Source organism: Procambarus clarkii, chromosome 28, assembly GCF_040958095.1.
Source record: "Procambarus clarkii isolate CNS0578487 chromosome 28, FALCON_Pclarkii_2.0, whole genome shotgun sequence".
Classification (NCBI taxonomy): Eukaryota; Metazoa; Arthropoda; class Malacostraca; order Decapoda; family Cambaridae; genus Procambarus; species Procambarus clarkii.
This window is the reverse complement of record NC_091177.1, coordinates 3,722,151-3,749,651: the sequence shown is the minus strand read 5'-3', so window position 1 is coordinate 3,749,651 and position 27,501 is coordinate 3,722,151. Positions and strand designations below refer to the sequence as shown.

The 27,501-nt window shown below is 39.0% G+C and overlaps 2 long non-coding RNA genes across 6 annotated transcripts; one reads left to right on the top strand and one right to left on the bottom strand.

Annotated features, from left to right (window-relative positions):
• The first annotated feature begins 168 nt into the window (after positions 1-168).
• On the top strand, positions 169-5,411 carry LOC138369507 (uncharacterized). 5 transcript variants are annotated; one of them, XR_011229848.1, is made up of 5 exons: positions 169-469; positions 3,125-3,345; positions 3,814-3,867; positions 4,660-4,716; positions 5,268-5,411. It is a non-coding gene; the product is annotated as an uncharacterized lncRNA (long non-coding RNA). The 5 variants fall into 5 exon arrangements; XR_011229847.1 differs by lacking the exon at positions 169-469 and adding an exon at positions 1,695-2,057; XR_011229846.1 differs by lacking the exon at positions 169-469 and adding an exon at positions 1,698-2,064.
• LOC138369506 (uncharacterized) lies at positions 5,237-17,559 on the bottom strand. The gene is made up of 4 exons (XR_011229845.1): positions 17,256-17,559; positions 14,302-14,464; positions 12,960-13,058; positions 5,237-5,335 (listed from the first exon to the last, which is right to left on the bottom strand). It is a non-coding gene; the product is annotated as an uncharacterized lncRNA (long non-coding RNA).
• Between the last annotated feature and the right edge of the window lie 9,942 nt (positions 17,560-27,501).

Sequence of the window (27,501 nt, the reverse complement as noted above, 5' to 3'; positions counted from 1 at the left end):
CTTCTCCTAATAATGTCAATAGTAACATATACTGTATATATAGTAAATAATATATACTGCATATGTAGCTCAGTAACTTGTACACCAGTAGACTGACAGTTGAGAGGCAGGATCAAAGAGGCAAAGTTCAACCCCCCACAGGGGTCCATAGAATTACCCAAATCGGCCCAAATCGGCCCAAAACTACACAAATCGTCCTAGCATTATGTAAGTAATGAAGAAATATGGTATATTTACTTACTATAATGTTGGTGCTACACGTAGAACATGATCAAACCTATTTTTACTCTGAAATAATCTAATTTCATAACGAAATGAGACGTAAATATGTGAGAGGTGACGCCATAGGAAGTCGACGGTCCAAGCGACAATTGTGTGGAGCGACTTATCCAAGATATATGGTCGCCTGGAGAGTGTTTGCTGCCATAACAGCCTCCTGTACACAGTGATCCAGTCGTCGTACATACATGTATGAGTGTGTGTACATGTGTATACAACATTAATAATTTTGTAACTAGCGTCAAACACTGTTACTTGCTTAGCTAACCGAACTAGAGGGTTCAGTTCCTGAACCGATTATGTGCCTCTGTAATTCTTTACACCACCGCCCACGGGATGGGTATGGGGTGCATAATAAAGAAAGAAATAGAAGAAATTGAAATTGCATAATACGGTTATTGACATTCAATAATAGTAAGATAAGTTTTGATATTAAGTTTTTAAGTAAGATAAGTTTTAAGTAAGCCAGTTTTGATATTCCTAGAGTACGACTTAATCAAACTAGAAATGCTCTACAAATCAAGGGGCCCAGAATGTGGAATGACCTTCCCAACCATGTTAAAGACTGTACCTCTCTCAACCAGTTTAAGTTAAAAACGAAGCTATACCTAATAAATTCCCTGTAACCTACCTTACCCTTCTATTGTCAACCAATGTCTGTTTTTTTTTTTTTTTTTAAGAGCGCTGTTTGTCGACATAATTGTATTTGTGCTGCTTTTTCATCTATGTTTTCATTTCTTGTTTTCATTCTACTCATTATCCTCAATTAGTATTAAGCTTGTCATTTAAGTTTATCATGGCCGAAACGCTTTGCGTAATAGTGGCTTTAGGCATTGTATGTACTAGCTCTACCTATAAGTCAGCCAATCTTTGTAAAAATTTATTGTATGTATGTACCTTACCTAAATAAACATTTTTTTTTTATTTTATAAATCAATGAGGACCAAATGGGAGACCAGTGATCAGATGAATATTACAGACTCAAGAGTAGCCTTCTCTTCTTGTATATAAATGAAAAATAAATTCGTTTGTTTAATTCTAATGCTTGTAGGCGAGAACAGGTGTGAACGCCAGCTAGCGCACAAGTACATGAGCGCCCAAAATACTTTTACACAAAAGACATGTACAGACAGGCGTGTGGCTTCTGACTTCTTTTTTATTGATTAATATTAAATATTAGGCGCTTACCTATAATAGTTATCATTTTATGTAAGTATAACTATCACATAATAAATATAAAAGAAGTTTATAAAAAAACTGACAGAAGTGTTGTGTTTTGTGCGTTGTATCGTGTTTGTGGGCATTCGGGTGTGTTGTGTTTACGCTGGCGGGTGGCGTCCTTACCAACTCCGGATTATGTCTATTACATCACTAAACTTCATTTAATAACTATATGCCTGTTAAATAGAAGATTTTAATTGTTAATAGCATTATATTGTCGTTTTGATATGGAACACGTACACATATGCGAAACGTCTAAAGCTGGTGTCCGAAGTAGTAAAAATATTAGTGTGCGATGTTGTCAATGTACGGAGTGTCTTGTATCCGAGTCCATAGGAATTACCGGTTGTCCTGGCGCCATCTATGTTTTGACAGCAGTACTACTAATGTTCCCACTTTATGTGATGATAGCTATACGGGATGTTACGGTCAGTTGCTCTTCTATATATGTTTATGGACAACGTAGGTGATTTCAGGCAATTTGCGGCCAGAGTGAAATAGTATCCACGCGGTGAGTGATGGAGAAGGATATATACTGCTGTGTACTCGACCAGCGGGTGAGAGGCAAGTTATATCGAACAATTATGGGGAATAGATGGGTTATTTTAAGCGTAGAATGTCAGGTAACCGGTAACTACACAGATGGGGTAGTGTTTTTTTAAGTCTTTATTTACTAAAGTGGAACATTACATTATGCCTTTAGCTGAACAAGTCTACTGGTGGGGGAAGTAGACGGGTTTTATGAAAGTATTTTACCTAAATTTGTATTTGGTCAACTAGTTCAGCAGTTACCAGGGAGGGTGTTCCTTTAATTTAATCTAAAAATTCTAGCCGGTCAGTGATTAAATAAATTGAATAGAACGAAGTGGTTTGCCAGGGTGCTTAACATTTAGTTTAGTTCACTTACTATGCAGCCCATGCTTAAAGAATGCAAGTTTATCATATTGAATTTACCGTAGTTTTACTTCATTTAATATACCGTTTTTACCCTATTTAATTATGTCGGGTAAAGGCCGGTCGTGGAAAGTTCCTAATATAGCAAGTTTTAAAGGAAAAGTTTGAGTTAACTTTAACGCTTACGTTAGTGACCAATTAGCTTAGTCTATTGTGAGGAAAGTTACTAGAATCAAACATTGCAAGTGCCATTTCTTTTCTCTTTTTGAGAAACATGACTAGATACATGAATCGCATAGTTTTATTACTAAATGTTCATGGATTAGGTTGCATAGTTGAGGAAATGGTGATAAGGTTTGTGATTGTGTACCTTGACTTCAGCAGAGATTTTGATAGTGGCGCAAAATTGATAGTGGCTCGGATCATTGGGAATGCTGACTGAAGTTGATTAAGTCATGGCTATACCAAAGAAAATTAGTATAAATGGGGTTAAGTTGGGAGAAGTGTTGTAAGTAGTGCCTAAAAGCTCTCCTTGGACCTCGGTTATTCGCAAGATTATGGTTTAGACTGCAATAGTTGCAGAATTGGCAAATAAAAAATACCGATGCCCTATATAGTTTTGAAATGGTCAAGACTACCAGATGCAGTTTAATGCTGACAAACGTAAGGTTTTGGGGCTAGGTAAAGATGAGATAGATGGTGTAGATTAAGAGTATTAAATTTTTTGCAGGTGGTAAATTCTCCCTGAGCTGGCACTGCTCTCCAGCCTGGGATGTTGATTGGTTAGTCTTCAACTGCCTCCCAACATGGTAGTGAGGTCCTGAGCTGACATGCAGTGAGGAACGTGGAAAGCTTCCTGAATTGGCACATGGTATGCCTCCCTTTCAAACCGGCAGCTGGCACAAATGTTCCAGCTAACATCAGAATAGTGGATGAAGCCCACACTAAAATGTAAGTGGTACAGTAAACGGACACACCCCCCCCCCCTCCCTTTTGCAACCCGTTCTCGCAAATTTAATAAGTCAATATTGACTTACTAGTTGCGTGCATAGGTGATGCATTAACATAAGTTTCCCTTGAAAAGCTTCATAGAAAACACCGACCTTACCTAACCTACTTAGTATGTTAAGATAAGCATCTTATTGCTTTGTAATTACAATTACCTAACCTATACCTATAATAGGTTAAGTAACAATTGTAATTACAAAGCTATAAGATGCTTATTTGTTGTTGGAAAATAAAATTTGTATAGGATGTTGACTTGAAATGACTATAGCTTTGTTTGTAATTAAGATGGGACAACAAGATACTTAGTGTGCCATTTAAAACGGTAACTGTTAAACTGGTGGTACAGGTATGAACAAAATAATGTCGCTATGCAAATAACTTTTTAGTAATATTTACTGTTCACATTGACAGGTTGTGGAAGGTCCTGGCAACAAAGAGCTGCAGGAAAATACTTGCAGATCTACAGTAAGTAGTGTTGTGTACATTGGAATTAGAGGGTAGATGTTAATTGCTAAAAACCTATTAAATATTAGGGTATGGAAGTCTAGGCTTAGGCTAGTGGGTACCATATCTGCAAGTTTAGTCCTTTCAGGAATATATTGAATAGAATGGTATGTTGAAATTGTGAAAATTGTAATGTGGGGCATTAGATCTTAAACAGCATAGTTGAGGGTGTTTTATTAATAATTTTAATGAAATAAATCTTTAACATTAAATGTTTGTTAAATAAGCTTTAATCTATAAATGTATAACACTGTTAAGGGTAATCATGAGAGAAAGTTAATGGCAGGAAAAGTTTTGTTTTAAGTGATTGTATTTTTCCCTTGAAAGTAAAAAAAAATATTCAATGTTTACTTTAGCTTGGTTTTAAATTTATATAGTTTTCCAGAATGTGGTTTGGAAGTTAATTGCTTAAACAGAATCAGTTGTAGTAAAGGTTAATCTGAATAGATTTGCATAAATAAAAAAAATAGTAATAAATTAAACAATATAGCAATGGCTAAAGATAAATGTAAATTGCCATTGAAGTGCAGTTGTGAATAGTTTCTCAAATGACATTTACTGAAACTTGGCAAATTGATGCCATATATTTATATTGCTAAATTAGATCATTACTACTGCTACTAGAGTATGTAGGAAAGGTAAATTCCTTAAAGAACTTTTTCCATCTGAATTTGTAAAGTACTGAATGCTAATTTGAAAAGTAAAGAAAGATTGGCTTTAAATCTGAAATTAATTTGTTGAAATATTTTTCAGGTGAAAGTGATTATGATGCATGGAGTGGCTTGGGGCTCCTTTACTCTGCAAAAGTGGGTGAGTTTGAATTTGATGTTTTAGCTATATCAATGACCTAATCTTAATTTTCTTATCTAGTCCATTTATAGGTGTGTAACCATGTCCTACTGTTACAACCCACAGGGGATGATGCAGTTTGTACTGATCCTACCCCATTTCATAAAAGGGGACCAGGCAGTCCTGCAGACTTCCCTGGCTTGGCTTTTTCAGAGCTTTGCTCTACTACCCATCTACTAGATGGACTAGATTTGCATAGGTTTAGGGACCCTTAACAATGGTTACATTGTTAATTCTCACAGGGCTTGTTTGCTGAATGGGTGGATGCATCTAAAACTTTAGTGCCTGGCATGCATTGTACAGTGCTTTCAGTAAACCATATGTTGATGGCACTGAAGTGGTGGATGTACTGCACCCATTCAGGGAACAAGCTCTGCACTAAAACCAGAGGAAGGGATAGGCCTTGCTGAGCCTATCTTAAAAGATAGGATGTTAGGATTTTTGGGCTTATTATTAGGCATTGGTAATAATAAAAGTAGTGTCCCTGTTTAATGTTTATTTTTCTTTTACAGGTGATTGTCTCTGGAGTTGTCTTGGCCTTTTGGATCTTCTGTTCTTCTAGGAGCATCTGTCCCACAACCTGAAACAGTAATAAATATTAGATGTATTATAAATACTATATGTAAAACTTATTAAATAAAACAATTTTAATGAAACTTCTTTATATACCTTATCCTGAAATTGTTTACTACTATTGATGCAATGTTTAAACATCTGAAATTTTACTTTGAAAATAAATACTTGGTAAAATTTACACCTATTTGTAACTTGTTACATAGGTGCATGCAAAATGCATTGAAAAGATGTAAAAGTGGACTACCTATTCAATTTACATAAACTAACAAATATTGCAAATTAGTCATATTTCAAAGTGGAAGAAACTTTAGTCAATATTTTAGTTTTCATATTTGAAAGTAAATTTAAAGCTATGCAACACCTAAGCTTTGTACAAATTATGATTAAATTAACTAAAGATCATTGTTAAATTTACAAAACATTTGAAAAGTGACACTGAAGCATCTATACAACATGGTTTTCAGTCTTTGATTAAATTTAAGTTACCAAAGCTCTTAAATGATTTGTCTGCCAAACTCTTCAGATATTCCAAAATATTTTACCTATATCAAAATCATTGTTTGAAAGGGCAAAACAGATTACTGTCAATTAGTTTGACCTAATATCTGCAAGGTCCTGAAGGAATGGAATTTTTTTTTTAAAACCATTTGCTAAAAACAAACCCTGCATAATGAACCTGCTCATTTTTTTAGAAATGGTAATTGCAACATTACCAAAGGCCATTGTTTTAATAGCCAAAGTACCAAATGAAAGACAAAGAAGCAACAAACAGGTACATGGTAGAAAGGACAAAAGAATGGTTATGAGGACCCTTTCATTTGTTAAAGAAATGACTGGAAAAAATGCTGTTATACCACAAGGGGTCTTAACCCTTGTCATATACATCATTGACATTAATCTAAATATTACCAACCACAAAAATTGCTGATAACATGTTATAAAAAAAATAAAGAATATAATATTGAGGCCTTAATGCAGACCTCTAACTCTACAAATAGTAACAAGACTGGCAATTTCCTAATATAAAACAGAAAAAAATCCAAGACCTTGCACATGAGCCAGAACAATCCATATCACAACTACCACATTAAAATGAAACAACAATGAAGGTAAGGTAATTACCAAAAGAAGGCACCAAACCGGGAAGGCCATGTAGCACCATCAAAGTGCGAAATAATCAGAGGGCACTAAATATCACCAAGAACAAAAATGCATAAGGCGAACGATATCAAAAGTATCAGATTCACCTAGAATTCTATCGAGGGACAAGTGACTGCGAGGGACGGTCGGAAAGCAAGACACACGCTCGTCCTGGAAGTCAGGACATTCAACAAGGATATGCACAACTGTAAGAGGGACAACGCAATTCGGACAATAAGGAGCAGGGCGGCGCTCCATTAAGTGACCGTGGGTTAAGCGGGTATGACCAACCCACAGCCGTGCCAAAGCAGTGTCCCACCGCCGGTTATGGTGGTAGGACGAAGGCCACGGGGACACACTAAGTTTGAGAGTACGCAGCTTGTTACCAACCACAGAGGACCAACAACCCTGCCAACGGGGAAGAATGAATAACAGGATAAAAGTCGGAATAAGGAATACCTTTACGGGAGATGGGACAAGAACGGATAGCTTCCTTAGCGGCAGCATCCGCACGCTCATTGAAACACCAATATGGCTGGGAACCCAGCAAAACTCTACTGATTTAAATTTACTAGAAATAAGAAACAGCCAATGTTGAATCTCAATGACCACCGGATGGACAGGATTAAAGGACCCTAGAGCCATGAGGGCACTACGAGAATCAACTACAACCACAAAGGAGGAATGAGAATGAGAAAGCAAGAGCCACAGAGCATAGAGAATAGCATAAAGTTCTGCCGTAAAGACGCTAGCCTCCGAAGGGAGGCGACACATGTAAGTACGGTCAGGAAAAACAACAGAGTAGCCCACACCATCCGCAGACTTAGACCCATCAGGGAAGATGGAAATAGAGTGGGAGTGCGAAGAAAAGTGCTCAAGGAAGAGGCTTTTCAGAATTGTAGGAGGGGTAAAGGCTTTAGTAATACAAGTCAAGGACGTACAAAACTTGGGAAGGGGGACTCTCCACGGAGGTAATGCAGGAACAATACGAGGAGAAACATTAGAAATATGAACAGAAAGAGAATCCTGTAAGCGAGATAACTGGACAGAAAGTGGGAGACAATGAAGAGGAACAGGAACCACAGGAGGAGGAAAAGTCAATGCACGACAGAGGCGAGAGCAAGGATGTTGGAAGGACCGTGCAAGATAGCGAAGACAGTAGCGATCATGGCAGTCCTGAAGAGAAAGCCAGTGTCAACATACAAACTAAGGGCGGGAGTCGAAGGAAAGGCAACAGAGCCGAGACGCAACCCAGTATGGTGCAAAGCATCAAGACGGCGAAGAGTAGAAGGAGAAGCAGAAGAGTATGCAGGGCAACCATAATCGAGTTTAGACAGGACGAGAGAGGAATGCAAATAGAGGAGCGTGCGCCTATCCGCTCCCCAAGAAGTATGGGACAAAACCTTAAGGAGGTTAAGGGCCTTAGAGCATTCAACTCGGAGGCAAGAGATATGGGCTGACCAAGACAAACGAGTGTCAAAGACTAACCCCAAAAGCTTCGCGGAATCCCTGTACACAATGAGATGACCATAAAGCAACAACAATGAAGTAAAGGTCCTTTCAGTAAGAATCTATCATTCACTGAAAGTTGCTGCAGTTAAAAATAAAAGAAAATACAAGTCCCTAGAAATAAACAAGCAACCTTTTTGACTAAGGAAAGAAGGTAGTTATTCTACTGTATAAGTCTAAGTATTCACTTAGATAACTGTATCCAAGCATAGAGGTTCCCCCCTCCCTTCCCTTTCAGAAAAACATCTACTTTCGAAAAAGTTTAACATTAGCCAACAAAAATGATTCCAGAACTAAATTGCCTAATACCAGGAACAACTGAGAGCCATGACAAACACTGCAACCCTCTCCTACCCCCAAGTCTTATGCTATTTATGATCCAAGGTAATTTGAGATACTATACTCTACTTCCTACAGACGAGTCTAGTGAGAGGGTGATCTCCTGGCGATTAAATTGAAGCACGATACAGGTGTCAACGAACATCAGTCAGCCCACTTGTCAGCACAGTGGATAACTAATGACATCATAATCTGCAGTGTTGTATGCCTCCCTGTGGCCATTTAAATCAATAAAACACAGGGTTGTGGCAATGTTTACAGCATAAGGCAAGGTATAGAGGAATCCTGGAATGCCATGTAATGTGTAGTCCTTGAATTTGCTTTAGGCAACCAAATTGAATAACAACATTTCTGGTGTTCGGCTATATAATCTGACTTTCTCATTCGGTATAATGTTTTAAACCTAAATAGGAATTCACTTTAAAGGTCAATTTATTTGGAAAGTGCTAACCAGATTCCAAATTACTGAGCTCTGAAAGTACTACAAGGCAAGTTTAACCGAATGAGTGTTTGCCTATCCATACCCCCATGAGGTATGTGACAACACTGAATAAAGAAAGGGTCTTTGAGCATTCACCGTGCAGGTATTTGACATGACCAATATAGCAAAGTGTTAAAGATCATTCTAAGCAGTTCTGCACAATCCATATACTATCAATTAATATAATTGTACAATGGTGCTTGGTGGATGATATTTCCTATTAAAACTCATTGGACAACTGTTTGTATTAGACATTTTAAACCGACAAATGGTAGCCCTAGATATCGCACTACAGTATTAATTACAAGATGAACAATGTAAAATCAATACCACAACAGCAAAGGATGACCGCTTTTCAACAACCGACAAACACGCAGGTCTAACACCAGCCATCCCGAGAGAGGATGTCCCAAGCATGTACACCCCACAACTTTACATCGCCTTTGCTACCTCACGCGAGCACGCAACAGCATGAGGATGCCATACTCCCAAACCAACTCAATGCACTTTGAGGCTTTAACAACTCAACATTTAAAAAGTTGATTTAAAAAATCAAACACCTGAATTTTTCCCTAATTAAATTTACTAGGGAAATGCACACCAAGCCATGAAACTTACAATGAAGATGAACAAACTACACACAACTGTCACCAAACATCCACATACCACCCCCTTCTCACTCCTGCCCTCCCTCCTTAGGTGCTCTGATTTGCTGAGCACCTGAGCCACCACCACTCACTTCTTGTTGTGAGAGCCTAAAGCATGTTTGGTTGCACTTTAAAAGTTTAAAAGTACTCACAATTAGGCGAGTGTACTCGCCTAATTGTGAGTACCGCCTGCCCGGTTCACCATTTTGTTTTTCAATCTACCTCAATTTACCCCTTTACAGTCAAATATTATGCAAAATTCTGTTTAAGACTTGTCCCTTCTTAACTTAAATAACTGCTTTGGCCATCTGCAATCTTTCTAGGTGCGTAACAATGACTCTTGAGGCCAGAAAGGATTTATCAGACGGCGATCATAACAATACGGTACACACACAAAATCACAACCTGATATACACCAAGCAGAAAATCCACTGGAGCTGTGAGGCGACGTAAACCCTTGCCCAAGGCACTGGCAGCTGCATACTCTACCACAGTATATTACTGACTTTGTAAAAGTCTTACAACCAGATTTCCCCATAAATCACAGCAAGTTTTGAGGCCACTCCTTGAGTCAACGTCTTACGTAAGCCCTACAAGCACTCAGGTGAAGGCTGAAGCAGTTCAACACCACACGCCCCAACTTCAAATACACAGTTGAGAGGCGGGACCAAAACGTGATTTTCTGTGTGTGCCTGAAGTTGGGGCATACGGTCTTGCTTCACCCTTCACTTTAACCTTCACTGGCGTACTTCAGGGGTTTTATTTAATACTTGGACTGGCTTCAGTAGGGCCTCCAGACTTTCTGTGGCTTTACAAGTGTCACGTGAATCCCCTGCATAGCAGTGGAACTGCCTTTTCCCTTCACCTTCAATGCCACTGCACTGGAAGTATACATCTACACCAGCCCAGAAGAGTCATCAGTCCTGCCACCTCTCCATACCCCCCAGGGCCTGGCATGGCCTGGTACGACTCAGAGGCAAGCCGGGCGCCACTGCTAACTGGCAGTTTGTCCCCACAAACAAGCAGTTAGCCGCCTTCAACTGACAGTGGTCCAGCTCAACACAAAGGCACCGCCAGCCACAACGAGCAGTTTGCTAGTTGACCAGATGTCCACCTCGTGTTGACACTGGATGAGTCATCACCGCCGGACTATATAAAGAGCGCTGCCTCCCTGGAGAGGCAATCTCTCCCTTAGTGCTCTAGGATCACCTTCGTGTCTCTAACCCGTCGTCCGCTTCCAGCCAACGTCGTGTGACTGATGCCATGGTGGTATGGTAGCTGTCTTCAGAACACCAGTATATCTTCATACTTTTATTCATTGCTTATAGTTTATTTTTTGCATTTAAGGTCATACTAACTTGTTCACCTTTGCATTACATGATAGTCAAGTATTGTCATGTGTTATTTTTGTTCATTACTATTTCAGTAAATTGTTTAATTATTTATTTGATAATTTTCATTTGTTTCCACCTGCAACTTACACACTGCAAGGCCAATAGCAGCATTTCTTTTATTTATGTGAGGGAGAGCCATACCATCTTGGTTCAGTATAGCTGTGATACCATAACCCGTCACACAAGATATCCAGTTGTAAGACTTTTACCATCAGTGGTGGTAGAGTATGCAACTGGCAATGCCTTTGTTACAGGTTCGCTTCATCTCACAGCCCCAGTGGATTTTCTCACACATTTGAATACATGAAACAACTTTATTTGATACATTCCAAACCAAAGTACTGTACAGTACAGTAATTATCAAACCATCAAATGTGTGGGATAATCATAGTGCGCTAAATATCACTAACGTCGCCAATACAAGAACAAAAACGCATACGGCGAACAATATCAAAGGTATTGAATTTACCAAGAATTTTATCGCGGGACAATTGACAGTGAGGAATGGTCGGGAAGCAAGACACGTAAGTCCTGGAAGTCAGGACATGTAGAGACAACGGTTTGGACAATAAGAAGCAGGGCAGCGCTCCATTAAGTGCCCGTGAGTTAAAAGTGTATGACCAATATACAACCTCGCCAGAGCCGTTTCCCACCACCGGTTACGGTGGTAGGAGGAAGGCCACGGGAACACACTACTCTTAAGAGCATGCAGTTTGTTACCAGTAACAGAAGACCAACAACCCTGACAACAGGCAAGAATGGGGAAATGAATAACTGGGTAAAAGTCATTATAAGGAATACCTTTACGGGAGATGGGACAGGTACGGATAGCTTCCTTAGCGGCAGTGTTCGCACGCTCATTTAAGAACACACCAATATGGGTGGGAATCCAGCGAAATTCCACTGTCTTAAATCTACTGGAGATAAGAAACAGCCAATGTTGAATTTCAACTACCAAAGGATGGACTGGATTAAAGGATTCTAGAGCCATGAGGGCACTGCAAGTGTCAACTACAAACACAGAGGAGGATTGACAGCGAGAAAAGAGTTGATGAAGAGCATAGAGAATAGCATAAAGTTCTGCCATGAAGATGCTAGTCTCAGGAGGCAGGAGACACAAAGGTGCAGCCAGGAAAAACAACAGAGTAGCCTACACCGTCTGCAGACTTAAGACCCATTGGTGAAGACGGAAATAGAGTGGAAGTGTGAAGAAAAGCGTTCAAGGAAAAGGTGATTTAGAACTGTAGGAGGGGTAAAAGTTTTAGTCATGTGGGTCAAGGCTTACAGAATTTAGGAACGGGGACTCCTCCATAGGGGCAAAGACGGAATGACACGAGGGGAAATATTGGTAACACAAACTGAAAGAGCATTTTGTAAGAGAGACAACCGTGCAGAAAGAGATAGGTGGTGAAGGGGAACAGGAACCACAGGATGGGTAAAGGTCAAGGCATGACATAAGCAAGAGTGAGGGTGCTGTAAGGACCGTGCAAGGTGGAGAAGACAGTAGCGATCATGGCGCTCCTGTAGAAACAGGACGCCAGTTTCAACATACAGGCTTAAGGTAGGTGTCGAAGGAAAGGTACCAGAGCTGAGCCGTAACCCAGTATGATGCAGTGTGTCCAGATGGTGAAGGGTAGAAGGAGAAGCAGACGAGTAAACAGGGCCATAATCGAGTTTAGACAGAACGAGAGAGGAATGTAAAGAGAGAGGAGCAGTGTCGATTAGCTCCCCAAGAAGTATGGGACATGACCTAAAGTTAGTTAAGGGCCTTAGAGCATTCAACTCGGACGTAAAAAATATGGGGCGACAAAGACAAACGAGTGTCAAAGATTAGCCCTAAAAGCTTTAGCAGATTCTTTGTACAAAAGGGGATGACCCCTGTTACCTAACAGTAAATAGGTATCTAGGAGTTAGCTGTTACAGGCTGCTTCTTAGGGGGGAGCGTGTGTGGGAGAAAAAAAAATTTAGTAGTTAACCACTGAACTGCTCTGTCTCCAAATAACACCATGGTGCACAAGAAATAAATTCTTTCCAAAAATTTGTTTTCTCTTCTTATATTGTTAAAATGCAGAGTCTGATCACGGGGAAACTAAACAAAAAATATTGTATGAGACTTACTTTAGCTGCGATGGAGCTGGGAAGTTGAGCAAATTATGGGCGCTGAGCGTTGGAGCGATGGGGGTCTGTCGGCCTCGCCACCCCGTGCGACGGCAGTTGCTGCGAATAAAATGTTGCGCAATTATTTTGAAGTTTCTCATTCATTTCTTCCTTTTTTTTGCTGTAATATTATTTAAAAGTGTGTAATTTGTGGAATTTATATAATTCAAAGTATAGAACATCGCTATGCTCAAAATTATGGGCCTCATATATGCGACATATTCTACAATCAAACAGTGCTTTTGCTGTTATTACACTATATACACACATTGTATATACCCATCTACGTATGTATTCACCATAACGATCCACTATGTTGGTATGGTCAGCCCAAAAAACATGATTGAGCTGCCACACCCTGCCAGTCCTCCCTCCCTCCTCCAACACATTACTCGCCAACATTCCTCCTCCCAAAATACTGTTATTGTGTTTATTACACTATTTACACACGTTATGTATAAGTATGTACATGTTTTATTCATGTACATACGTACATACTTGCCATCTCCTCACCTCTCTCTCTTGCCTACTTAATGCTCTTGCTTCCCTCATCTCATCACAATCGACTTTATAATGGTCCAGGACGGATCGAAATGTCGTCTATTCAATTTCCAGTGTGTGGTTTGGTCAACAATGAAATCTTCATGCAAGATCTTATAAAGAAAACCCCTAGAACGAGCTTTGCAGATACGAAAGAGTTTAAGGTGAGTAGGGGATGGTTTGAGAAATTTTGAAAAAAGACTTGGTATTCATAGTGTTGTGAGGCATGGTGAGGGTGCCAGCTCAGACAAAGTAGGGGCTGAAAGATTTGTTCGTGATTTTAAAGATTTTGTAGATACTGTATTGATGGATATATTCCACAACAAGTGTTTAATTGTGAGGAGACATGGCTCTTCTGGAAAAAATTGCCGAAGAGGACATACATTACCCAAGAGGAGACGTCACTGCCCGGACACAAGCTAACTTGGGCTAACTTGTGTCAGGATAGGCTAACTATTTTGCTGTGTGGCGATTTGAAAATTAAACCCTTGCTCGTGTATCATTCCGAAAATCCAAGAGTTTTAACAAATATATAACGTGCAGAAAAACTGTGATGTGGAGTGGTTTGCCCTGCCATCAAAAAATATCTGCAAGAGAAAAGTTTGACACTCAAGGTCCTGCTTCTCGACAATGCTCCTGCTCATCCTCCAGACTTGGAGGATGCATTGTTGGAGCCACTTTTTTTTTTTTAGGGATATTCCTACATGAGCCCTGAGTTTCTGGCTAATGTACCAATGACATGAAGGAGGAGTTTTCAACCTACCTTGTGTTAGGTGTGCAGAGGTCAATGGTTGAACAAAATGTCAGGAGCAAAGGGGGGCGTTTGCCTCTTCGAACACAATTGCGACCATCTTCATCTCTTCGAACTATCCTAAATGCTCTCTTCACCTGTCTGACCAAATTGGGTGTCCAGACCACCTTTGAATCTGAAATTGTAAAATTAATAGCAATTTCAGAATATTCAGTCCATTTATACTAACAAAATTATACATACAGTACTGTAATTGAAATTTTACAGAATGATAAAGGCAATTTAGCAACTTTGTTAAAATGCACATGGGGGAAATACATGAAAATAGGTTAATATTGTTTGTAAGGTTGATGGGAAATGTTTATTACTTTTATGATTTAAAAGATGTATAGCCCTAATACTCCATCCTGGGTGCATTCCACCAGGTAATGACCACAGCAAAAGTTTTCCACGAGGCTCTATTGTCACACAAACTTTTCACATTTTCAAACTTGATTCATCTTCCCCCACCCCCCTCATTCCAGGGGTTTTCTTTAAAAGGTCTTCATGCAAATGCCTTGGTTTCTCACAAATGATGGCCTCTGAAATGCTATCACCTGCTAACTCCTTGTTGTGTATCCAAATTAATAAAAACTTTTTAACATCCTCAAGTGTTTGTGTTCTTTGTTTCGGGATTGTTGATATGCCTTTTGCCACTTTAATGCTCATAATGTCCTTTTTCTTAGCAAGTATAGTGCATATTGTTGACATAGATTTGTTGTACTGCCTAGCTAGTTCAACAACCTGTGCACCATTTTGATGTTTAAGAATGCTCTCTTGTTTTTCCTCTATGGTCATTCTCACATGTGTTTTCTTGGCTTGAACCTTACCACTGGCTTTCTTGGGACTCATGGCAAGATATATCATAACAAATTTTATGTTCAAATAGCCAAAAATCCCAAAACAAATGTAATGCTTTACAAAGAATTCAGGCGCGATACTTACTAGGCAGGAGACACTGGTAAACTGAGGCGCGATCACCATGCCACCACGCGCTAGGTCAGCCCATACGTATATCAACAAACTCCTTTCCCGAGGCAAAGTTTGTAACCCGATTCAAATTTTTCGAAGAAATTAGGCTCGTAACCCGAAAAGTTCATAAATATTCATTCGTAAGCCGAGGTGTCACTATATACAGGTATAACTAAAAAATTAAACTCAGGATTACTTTCAACCCCCACCCCTTTTGCTCTACTCCATCGCCACCTACGTTCACCCCCCTCTATGATGTACTCTTCCATAGACACCTACCTTTGCCTCCCTCCTCCCCTCTACTCCTCCATCATCACCTACCTTCACACCCCCTCCCTTCTCCTCCTCCATCGTCACCTTCCTTTCACCCTCCTCTATGATGTACTCTTCCATAGACACCTACGTTCACTGCATATAATGCTCCCCTCTACTCCTCCATCGTCATCTACTTTCACCCCCCTCTCCGCTCTACTCCTCCAGGGTCGCAGACAATTTCACGAGCGTGAGAACTACGAGTTCTCTAACCACTCTCACACTCCTACTCTCTCACCAGTCAGGGGGAGGGAAGGAGGGAGGAAATGAAGGAAGAAAGGTGGGGGAGAGAGAATAGGCAGGGGGGAGGAGGGCCTAGATACATTTCTTCCATATAGATAGGTAGACTGAGGGAGAGCTGCTCAGACAGGCTTCCTATTCCTCAATAGGAATAGGAAGACTGCCAAGAGCCCTATCAGACAGGCTTCCTATTCCTCAACCCTCCCTAATATGCCACATCCTGGTCAGGACAACTTGCTCGATTGTTATTCTTGGTGTGACTCGAGAACTGACCTCGAGGCGGGGCATGGATTATCTCCCTGGGGCACTCACCTCCCTGCCCCAGCTCTCTCTCTCTCTCACAATCTATCAAGGGTCTAACATGAGGTCATTGTGCCTACCAGAAGTGTATATGTCCAAGGCTGGCCACCTGTCTGGACCATTCAAATGTATAAACACGTAATTAGTCTATTAAAATTATATATAGTGCTACAATTATAAATTAATTTGTTCATGGTCATTCGTTTATCAGTATTTTAATATGAGGTATATATACGCATGTATGTATAAGTTGACGTACACATATATGATTATGTGTATGGAATGATTATGATTATGTGTAATCATATATGATTATATCTAATGGAATGCATTAGTAAGTGATGTGGTGGAGGCTGACTCCATACACAGGTTCAAGTGTAGATATGATAGAGCCCAATAGGCTCAGAAACCTGTACACCTGTTGATTGACGGTTGAGAGGTGGAACTAAAGAGCCAGAGCTCAACCCCAGCAAGCACAATTAGGCGAGTATATGAACGAATGCACATGTACACTTTCAAATGAATTAAGATACCTTGAGATACACAATGACTTAGTTTAAATAGTTTAAACACATTATGGTACTGATTTTGACATGCTGATGTCTGGAAGGGAGAGGGGGTGTGGGGGGTTATTGTCTGAGGTGGAGGACCAGAGGAGGGGGTCAGTGGAAGGATGGTGGCTGGAGGGATGCCATTGTTCTAATGGTTATGAAAACAATTATTGATGGCAGGAATTCAGTGGGTGTGTACTTCACCCGCACCATCACCATACTGTGCCCTGCTACAACCCCCCCCCCCCCCACTCCACCCATGCTGTGCGGGGCGTATTACACATTATGGGATAACCGACTGTCTGTCCATTCCTGTCTGCTCGTTATGCTGCCCTTCCTTTTGAAAATTGTCTGCTTTATCGACTTCCTTCAAGACCACACGTTAGCCTCTTATCACGCCCTTATTAGGCCAGGTCAGGTCAGACTAGGCCAGGTCAGACTAGGCTAGGTAAGGCTAGGCCAGGTCAGGTCTGGCTAGGTCAGGTCTGGCTAGGCCAGGTCAGGCCAGGCCAGGCTAGGCAGGGTGAGAGAAGTAAAGCGGCAGGTACTTACGTTTCCGAGAAAGTAGCGGCGGTAGTATATTGTTGATTTAGATTCGACGACATCCTGAAGCTAGTAGGTGGCGGCCTCATCGCTCTCGAACTTCTTGTTGTTGTAGGGGATACGAGGCACACCCAATATCCCCCTTACATTGATCACATCGCACACTAATATTTTTACTATTTCGGACACCAGATTTGTCTGTTTCGTATATGTATAATTGTTCAATATTAAAACCACAATAGAATGCTCTTAACAGTTACAATTTTCAACTTAACAGCCATATAGTTGGCAAGAATGCCGCCCGCCAGTGCAAATGTCTCAGACCCTGTTGGAATATAACCAGTCTGTCAATCGGGTCAACCCAAGTGTTGCGTTTCCATATGTCGTACCTAGTAGCCAGAACGCACTTCTCAGCCTACTATGCAAGGCCCGATTTGCCTAATAAGCCAAGTTTTCATGAATTAATTGTTTTTCGACTACCTAACCTACCTGACCTAACCTAACCTAGCTTTTTCGGCTACCTAACCTAACCTAACCTATAAAGATAGGTTAGGTTAGGTTAGGTAGGGTTGGTTAGGTTCGGTCATATATCTACGTTAATTTTAACTCCAATAAAAAAAAATTGATCTCATACATAATGAAATGGGTAGCTTTATCATTTCATAAGAAAGAAATAAGAGAAAATATATTAATACATGAAAACTTGGCTTATTAGGCAAATCGGGCCTTGCATAGTAGGCTGAGAAGTGAGTTCTGGCTACTAGGTACGACACATGCGTTTCCAAAAGGGTCGCCCATGTTGGAATCGGTGAACGCCCTAGTAATATTGTTGAAAACATCTTAATAACTTATTAAACCAAAGGTCTTTTTATGTCAGAAGAACGGCAGAAACTAGATCTATATATGAAAACTCTTTCAGGACAAAATTTAAAGTAAAACTAAAGATATTTGTAGTTGTATAAAAGTTGCATTTTTCATCGGCCGTAGAGCCGGAAATCCGCAATATTCGTCTCAGAACAATGATTATTTCACGCAGAATCGTTAATAAACGTAAGATTTTTATACGTCTCAAGAAAGATAGAAACATAAATTTACTTTAATCTAGTTTTACATAATCTAGTTTTACTTTAAATTTTGTCCTGAAAGAGTTTTCATATATAGATCTAGTTTCTGCCGTTCTTCTGACATAAAAAGACCTTTGGTTTAATAAGTTATTAAGATGTTTTCAACAATATTACCAGGGCGTTCACCGATTCCAACATGGGCGACCCTTTTGGAAACGCATGGAAACGCAACACTTGGGTTGACCCGATTGACAGACTGGTTATATTCCAACAGGGTCTGAGACAGTACACATGTCCACATCCCAATGCCCGCCCTTCCAGGACTGGGGGTGCGAGGGTGTACAATAAACTATACCCACCTCCGGCGGCAGCTTGTCGAAGGCGGAAGTGTAGCCTAGACAATTTGTCATGATAATTAGTGATGGCTCTTATTTTGATTATGGGTCCGTAATCCAGTTAAGCTTTTATTCTTAATTTATATTACAATGCTGGTAAAATACACTTCTTGATGATGAGTATGGAGTACAAATGAACTCATTGTGTACCCAAGTTCAAGCTCAAGTATGTTTATTGAGATAATCAATAAATACATCTCAAAGGGATAGAGTAGCTTAGGCTATTTCAACCCCCCTCTAATTCGAGTCCCTCAAGGGGCGCACAAATGCTGTGAGTACAAATAGACAAATAACATTACAAGAATCCAAACAAGAATTGTGTACCCTATACTCACAGGATGAGTATAGGGTACACAATAAACTACCACTCACATCATGGGTATGGGTTGCACAAGAAACTATCGCGCAGAGGATGAATATGGAGAGCAAAGTAAAAAGAACACTGTTTCCCAAAAACGGTGGGTTTTCTGAGTGGAAGAAAACGTATGTCTGGAAGCCGACTTTAACCGCCCCAAGCTGCGCGCGCATTGACCCGAGGTTATATAAACCGGGACGGAGACGGCGTGGGCCCCTTTCCCCAAGCCAGCAGCTGCTCTTACATAACGCCCGCCCTCCTCCCGGGATCCTCTGCATCCCCTGTTTTAATTTAGAAAGGGACGGCCCACAGATGTGCTCAAGGGGCACTTGCTCTAGCATGCTAAACATTTGCTGTATCTTTGGAGGTGCTCCGCCGGAACCCCCAAAGTGATAAGCCTGCAGATAGCTAAGAAATATTCCCATGAATTGTAATTAGTCTAATTAATGCAACTTTCATTTACTACCTATGGATGTAGTTATTAATTGTAATTGATCTCTACTTTATCATTAAGGATTATTCATTATAATTATTCCTTAATACTTTATTGTTATGCACTAGTCAATAATTATTTATCATTCATCCAAATTAGCTATTTGATTCATTAAAATAATTGCTTATCATTATACTATTTGTTATTATTATTATTTATTATATAATAATAATTTTATCTATTAATTTGTTATTTATTAATTTATATAATAAATTAATTTATTATATATTAATTTTATATATTAATTTATTATTTACCATTATAAAATAAACAAGTCCCCAATCTGAGCACGTTTTTCTTCCAACCTCAGAAAACAAAGATTCACACGATGAGAAAGGGTTGCGCAATGTCCTATGACTCACAGGATGAGTATTAGCTGCACAATAAACTACAGGTCACAGGATAAGTATGGGTTGCACAATAAATTACAGGTCACAGGATGGGTATGGGCTGCACAAACTACCGGTAACAGGATGAATATGGGGTGCACAATAAATTACGGGTCACAGGATGAGTATGGGTTGCACAAACTACTGGTAACAAGATGAGTATGGGGTGCACAATAAATTACCGCACAGAGGATGAGTATAGGGTGCACAAACTGGTTGGGTAAATGGAAATGGTTGGGTACATTTCCTTTCACCTAATGCGACTATTCATGTGTCCGGACACCGGCGATTGTGTGGTATTGGCTATTTATTTAACCATAACTTTGCATTCATTTAATAATTATATTAAGATATATTTTCCTTGAAATGTAGTTACATTATCGTCTACATGTCTTTATTCTGACATAAAGACCTATGGCGTTACTTTGCATATATGCAAAGTAATTATAAAATTGATTGGCTTGTGTGGAGGCCTTCACACTCCCTGAGCGAGCCATCAAGTAACTATAAAAAGGCATATATCTTCACTTTCACTTCAGTTATATTTATGCCAAAGTATTAACATGCAGCTTATATTTATGTCTTTATGATGACATAGAAAACTTCGTTTATTACAATATCTAGATTAAATTAACATTGATCTTCGGAAGGTCATAGTTCCCATATCGGTAAGGAGAGCGTCGGCCATGAAGCCTTGTTTAAAGTATGAATATTTTTCCTCTCTAATAAGGTATAATCTCTGTGATGGATTCACAAAAACTATTTTATATCTGCCTTTCTGATAACATATACAAATATAATCTTTATTTGTGAATATTTGTTAATTAAGCAATATATCAGAGGGCGTGTAGGGTTCGGTGTTCAATGAACGAAAAGGACTGGATCACTGTGTACAGGAGGCTGTTATGGCAGCAAACACTCTCCAGGCGACCATATATCTTGGATAAGTCGCTCCACACAATTGTCGCTTGGACCGTCGACTTCCTATGGCGTCACCTCTCACATATTTACGTCTCATTTCGTTATGAAATTAGATTATTTCAGAGTAAAAATAGGTTTGATCATGTTTTACGTGTAGCACCAACATTATAGTAAGTAAATATACCATATTTCTTCATTACTTACGTTTCCATGCGTTTCCAAAAGGGTCGCCCATGTTGGAATCGGTGAACGCCCTAGTAATATTGTTGAAAACATCTTAATAACTTATTAAACCAAAGGTCTTTTTATGTCAGAAGAACGGCAGAAACTAGATCTATATTGATCTTATACCTTACTGACTGAGCCTTACTGACAGGCTCCAATATGTATCTGTGAATAATACAATTTCTCCCACCCTACCCATCAACATTGGTGTTCCTCAGGGCAGCATACTTGGCCCTCTCCTCTTTCTCATCTACATTAATGACCTTCCAAATGCCTCCCAACACCTCAAACCAATTCTATTTGATGACGACACAACCTTCATTTACTCCAGTCCTGATCCCCTTGCTCTAAATGCCACAGTAAATACTGAGCTAAATAAAGTCCATCTGTGGCTAACTGCCAACAAACTCACCCTTAACATTGACAAAACTTAATTATTTTATTTTATTTTATTTATTTTATTTATATATATACAAGAAGGTACATTGGGTTTGTGAGAATACATTGGATAGTACAGTAATTACATTCTTGTAAAGCCACTAGTACGCGCAGCGTTTCGGGCAGGTCCTTAATCTAGCAGATAATTTTAAGTAGGTAATTTCAATCAGAATTGATAAATGAAAGATACATTACAAGAGAAAAATGAGATGAGAGAGATAAGTAAGTATATTAAAGCACATTGTTATATTAAAGCTCTGATTGATTACATTGACAGCTTGATTAGTAATTTAAACAAGATTAATAGACACCATACAGCAGATTGACAGCACATATAAGACAGCAATGATCACAATGGTAAAGATGTTCAGAATGGGTACATAAAGATTGGGAGACTGGGTAGCAAAAGATACAGATAAACAAGATTTATAAACACCATATAACAGATTGGCAGCACATATAAGAAAACAGCAATGATCACAATGGTAAAGATCATCAATGTATATGATTTGAGAGAGAGAGAATGATCTGTGGACAGAGCATCGATATGGCGTAAGGTATTGGGCTTTGCCTCAAGATGAAGCATAATAAAGAACCCGAATATCAGGAGAAAAAATTACATTAAAAACTGTCCACATGATACATATATATAATCACGTTTTAAACATTTCAATTGTATTATTTGCATATATATATATAATTAGGAAGTAATGTTTATCTGGGTAAGTTGTCAGCTTTTATGAACTAATAGCTAGTGCGGCTTGTATACTGGGTACATCCGGTCTCTTACCCTCTGCGGTGGTAACTTTATGGTCAGGAAGCCACAAATATTTACAGTTCAAGTTCAAGTATGTTTATTGAGACAAGAAAAAAATACATTTCAAAGGGATAGAGTAACTTAGGCTATTTCTAACTCCTCTACTGCAAGTCCCTCAAGGGGCGAACAAATTCAGTAAGTACAAATAGACAATTAACATTACAAGAATCCCATTTAACATTGCAGGTTAATATAGTAAGTACAGCATCTAATTGTTACACTCTTGGGGCAAAATTTTTGTAGCTCCTAAGTATACTGTCTATCATACCATTATCACACATACAAACAATTTGATGTGGTACATTACTTATTTCCTTATTTCTATAGTTATCAATAAGTTGACACTCTAATACATAATGTTCTAAGGTGTGGGCGTGCGGCATACTACATAATTTACAATCCTTATCTTTTTCACTGACATCAACTCCGTATTGCCAGATATATTTGTATCCTAATCTTAATCTCATGTAAATTGAATCCTTCAAAGTTGACTTTCCTTTACCATAGGTGAAGGACGAGTTTGTGTTTATTACTGAATAATTCTTAAGTGTGTTACTACTATCCACTATTGCCATTCTTTTTATCATTTCTTCATCTTCATTTCCTCTTATTAATGTTATATATACATGTACACATAATCATACATACATGTACATATATATACATATATATATGCGGTAAATCCAGAGAAATGAAATATGGAATTTTCCGCATACAAATGATTATTGTTTCGTGATCGTCAATTGCATATCAGATTCAGGTAAGGTATATACATACAAGTGATGTTACATTAATGGATTGATATATAGATAGAGCTAGTACATACAATGCCTAAAGCCACTATTACGCAATGCGTTTCGGGCAAGAAAAAACATTAATATCTAGAACTTAATACTAATTGAGCATAAAGAATAAAAGATGTTGAGAACAAATACAAATAAAGATAAAAAAAAAAAGGGGGAACATGACTGAAAAAGCAGCACAAATACAATAGGTTGACAAACAGTGTTGATTAAAAAAAAGAAAAAAAAAAAAGAAAATAACAGACATGGATTGACAATAGAGGAGTGAGGTAGATTACAGGGAATTTATTAGGTAGTGTTTAGTTTTTATCTTAAACTGGTTGAGAGAGGTACAGTCTTTAACATGGTTGGGAAGGTCATTCCACATTCTGGGCCCCTTGATTTGCAGAGCATTTCTAGTTTGATTAAGACGTACTCTAGGAATATCAAAACTGTATTTATTTCTGGTGTGGTGCTCATGGGTTCTGTTACAACCTTCTATGAAGCTTTTAAGATCAGGATTGGCATTATAGTTTAGCGTTTTATATATGTATAATACACATGAGAGAATGTGCAGTGACTTAATATCTAACATATTAAGAGATTTGAGTAGGGGTACCGAGTGATGTCTGGGGCCAGAGTTGGATATTGTTCTAATAGCGGCTTTGTGTTGGGTAATTAGAGGACGTAAGTGATTTTGGGTAGTAGAACCCCAAGCACAAATACCATAGTTGAGATAAGGATAGATAAGGGAGTAATAGAGAGTCACCAGAGCAGGGCGTGGTACATAATATCTGATCTTAGAAAGAATGCCCACAGTTTTTGAAACTTTTTTTGATATATTTAGAATGTGTCCCTGGAAATTCAGCTTGTGGTCAATGAGAATGCCAAGGAATTTGCCATCTAATTTGTTACAAATTTGGGTATTGTTTATTTTGAGATTTATAAGACTAGAGGATTTATTGCCAAACAGAATATAGAAGGTTTTGTCAATGTTAAGGGTGAGTTTGTTGGCAGTTAGCCAAAGATGGACTTTATTTAGCTCAGTATTTACTGTGGCATTTAGAGCAAGAGGGTCAGGACTGGAGTAAATGAAGGTTGTGTCGTCAGCAAATAGAATTGGTTTGAGGTGTTGGGAGGCATTTGGAAGGTCATTAATGTAGATGAGAAAGAGGAGAGGGCCAAGTATGCTACCCTGAGGAACACCAATGTTGATGGGTAGGGTGGGAGAAATTGTATTATTCACAGAAACATATTGGAGCCTGTCAGTAAGGTAGGACTCGAGGTATTGTAGGGAGTGTCCTCTGACTCCATAATGATGTAGTTTAAGAAGAAGGTTTTGGTGGTTGACAGTATCAAAAGCTTTACGCAGGTCCACAAATAACCCAACAGGGAGCTCCTTTTTATCAAGAGCTGTATGAATCGAGTTAAGCATACTAATAAGTGCATCGTTAGTGCTTTTTTTGGGTCTGAAGCCATATTGGCAAGGGCTAAGTATATTGAGTTTGGCTAGATATGAGTAAAGCTGCTTGTATATAAGTTTTTCAAAAATTTTTGACAAGTTTGGCAGGATTGATATAGGTCTGTAGTTGTTAACATCTGTGGGGTCACCACATTTGTGGACAGGCGTTACTCTCGCTTTTTTTAGAATATCTGGAAAGGTTTGGAGTTCAAGTGACTTGTTGAAGAGCAAAGCAATAGCAGGGGCTAAAGATCTGGAGGCTTTTTTGTAAATTAAAGTTGGTATCTCCTCAAGGGCACCAGACTTGGTTTTAAGGGAAAGGATTATCTCATTGACGTCAGTGGAGTTAATAGGCTTTAGGTACAGAGACTGTGGATAGTTACCTGTAAGATAGTCCTTAATGTCAGTACTGGAAGATGGAATATCATTTGCAAGGGATGAACCAATGGAAGAGAAGAACCTATTGAACTCAATAGCAGAATCAGAGGCTGAAAGCTGACCATCGTTATTAGACAGGAGAGTCGGTTTGTTATTTAAAGATTTCTTTGATCCCAATATTTGTGAAATTGTGCTCCAAGTTTGTTTAATGTTGCTCTTTATTTGAGTAAATTTATCTTCGTAGTAATTAGTTTTGGCTCGTCTAATTATCTTAGTTAGCAATAATGAGTAATTCTTTGAGAATTCTTTGGAGACAATTCCTAACCTATACTTCTTCTCAAGGTCGTGTTTTTTGTTAATGGATTTCAGTATTCCCTTTGTAAGCCAAGGATTGTTAAGCCTTTTGCTTGTGACTTGTTTTGTAAGCCTAGGACAGTGGGTGTTATAAAGGCTAAGAGTTGTTTGTAGAAAAGATTGCACTGCTAGGTTGATGTCCCCTATGTTACCTAATTCGGACTCCCAGTTGACATTATCAGCAGCAGTTATAAAATTGTTTATAGCAGTTTCATTGTGCAGCCTAAAGCTTAACTCCCTTGTTTCTAGAGGTGGTTTGCTAATGTTAGTTAAGAGAAATGTGGGGTAGTGGTCTGTAGTGCTATCGGTGATTATACCTGAAGTAAGCGGAGAGGTTATGTTGGTCCAGATGTGATCTAGAGTCGTGGCAGTGCTATCAGTGATTCTAGTAGGTCTAGTGATTAAGGGTATGAGGAGGCAGGAATTCATACAGTTGAGGAAGCTAACAGCAGTAGGGTGTTCTGGCTCGCAGAGGTCAATATTAAAGTCCCCTGCGATAATTAGGTGGTTTTTGTTCAGTCTGTTATCAAGTATTAGATTTCTAAGGTTTGAGTTGAATACAGACACATCAGTGTTGGGAATTCTATAGACTGCACCCACAGACAGGACAGACTCGGCACCCTTGACTCTGAAGCTGGCGAAGATATACTCCCCATAGCAGTCTCTAGTTCTAATTTCTTTTAGGCATGTTAGTTCTTGGTGGTAATAAAGAGCAGTGCCACCACCTCTCTGAAGTTGACGACAGTTGTGAATTGCTGAGTAGTTAGGCATGTTAAAGAGTTGAGTAGTATCCTCTTTCAACCATGTTTCAGTAAGTATAATAAAAGAGAATTTGTTGCCAATAGTTTCAATCAAGGCACTAACATCATCGAAGTGTTTACCTAGGGATCTAACGTTCAAATTGATTACAGAGATATTGTGATTATGAGTTAATACATTGTTTACATCATGTGCTGCAAAATATCTGCAATTTAGATCATTAAAGTGATTATTGTCATAGATAGTGGATAAGAGGTTAAGTTCTGGGTCTATACTTGACTGCATAAAAGAAGCTGATTGTAGAATCAGAAATAAGTAGAAAAAAGCTATAAAATAGGGAAAAATATATACACAATACTGTACAAAACAAACACAAAAGGGGCTTACAGGGGTACAATGGAGTAAGGGAGTATGGCTAGGCTAGGCAACCTAGGCAATTAATGAGATTAAAGAAAAAACATGTAAACATGGACTATACAAAACACAAGATATGGAAATACAAAACAAAAAATATAAGCAAGACTAAGCAATACAAAAAAACAAAAAAACAAATTGAGCAAAAATGAGGTAGATTGCTTACGAGTACTCACAGGTACACTGTAAGTAACAATTTGCAATTTGAGATGCAGGCAAAGCCAGGGGTACAATGGAGTAAGGGAGCATGGCAAGGCTAGGCAACCTAGGTAATAAATGAAATCAAAGAAAAGTTGAATAATAAACATAGGCAAATTTAAGCTAATGATTAATAACTATAGATAGTTCAGTAATGACTGTATAATTAAAAAGACCTGAAGAACTACTTAATAACTCAATTAAATAATTTCGGTAAATGACTAGGTAAGAGTAAGTTAAAAATTAAGTCAGAAAATGAACCAAGGAGACTTAGGATACCTAGCCCCACTAGTTGACAGGGGGTTAATTAAGTTAATTCATTGGGAGTGATAAGGTGAGACAAACCACATTGGGAGAGGAAAGTGTTGAGGTTTTCTTCTCTAGTAATAGTAAACATTTTGCCCTCTGCGGTTTTTCTCACCTTTATCAGACCATCTCTAACGAAGCACTGATGAATAGCATCTGGGTTTTGTTGCCGGATTTGACGCAGGCGGTAGAGGATTTGCTGTCTGTTCCTGGTCAAGCACTCGTTGATGTATAATCCCTTCCGTAGGGATGCAGCTGTCCGGACTAGATTGGATTTCGTGAACTGGGAAGACAGCTTCAGGCGAATTTTCCGTTGATTTAGACCTGATGGATTCTTTTTGCCTACTCTGTAGGCAGCAACAACGCAGCATATATACATATACATACATATACATTCACATACATATTCAATCACCCACACAAATACACACATCAATAATCTTTGTATCACAAGTGATTCAACAAGAGGCTCACAAGTCACTATACTAGGCACTTTACATCTATG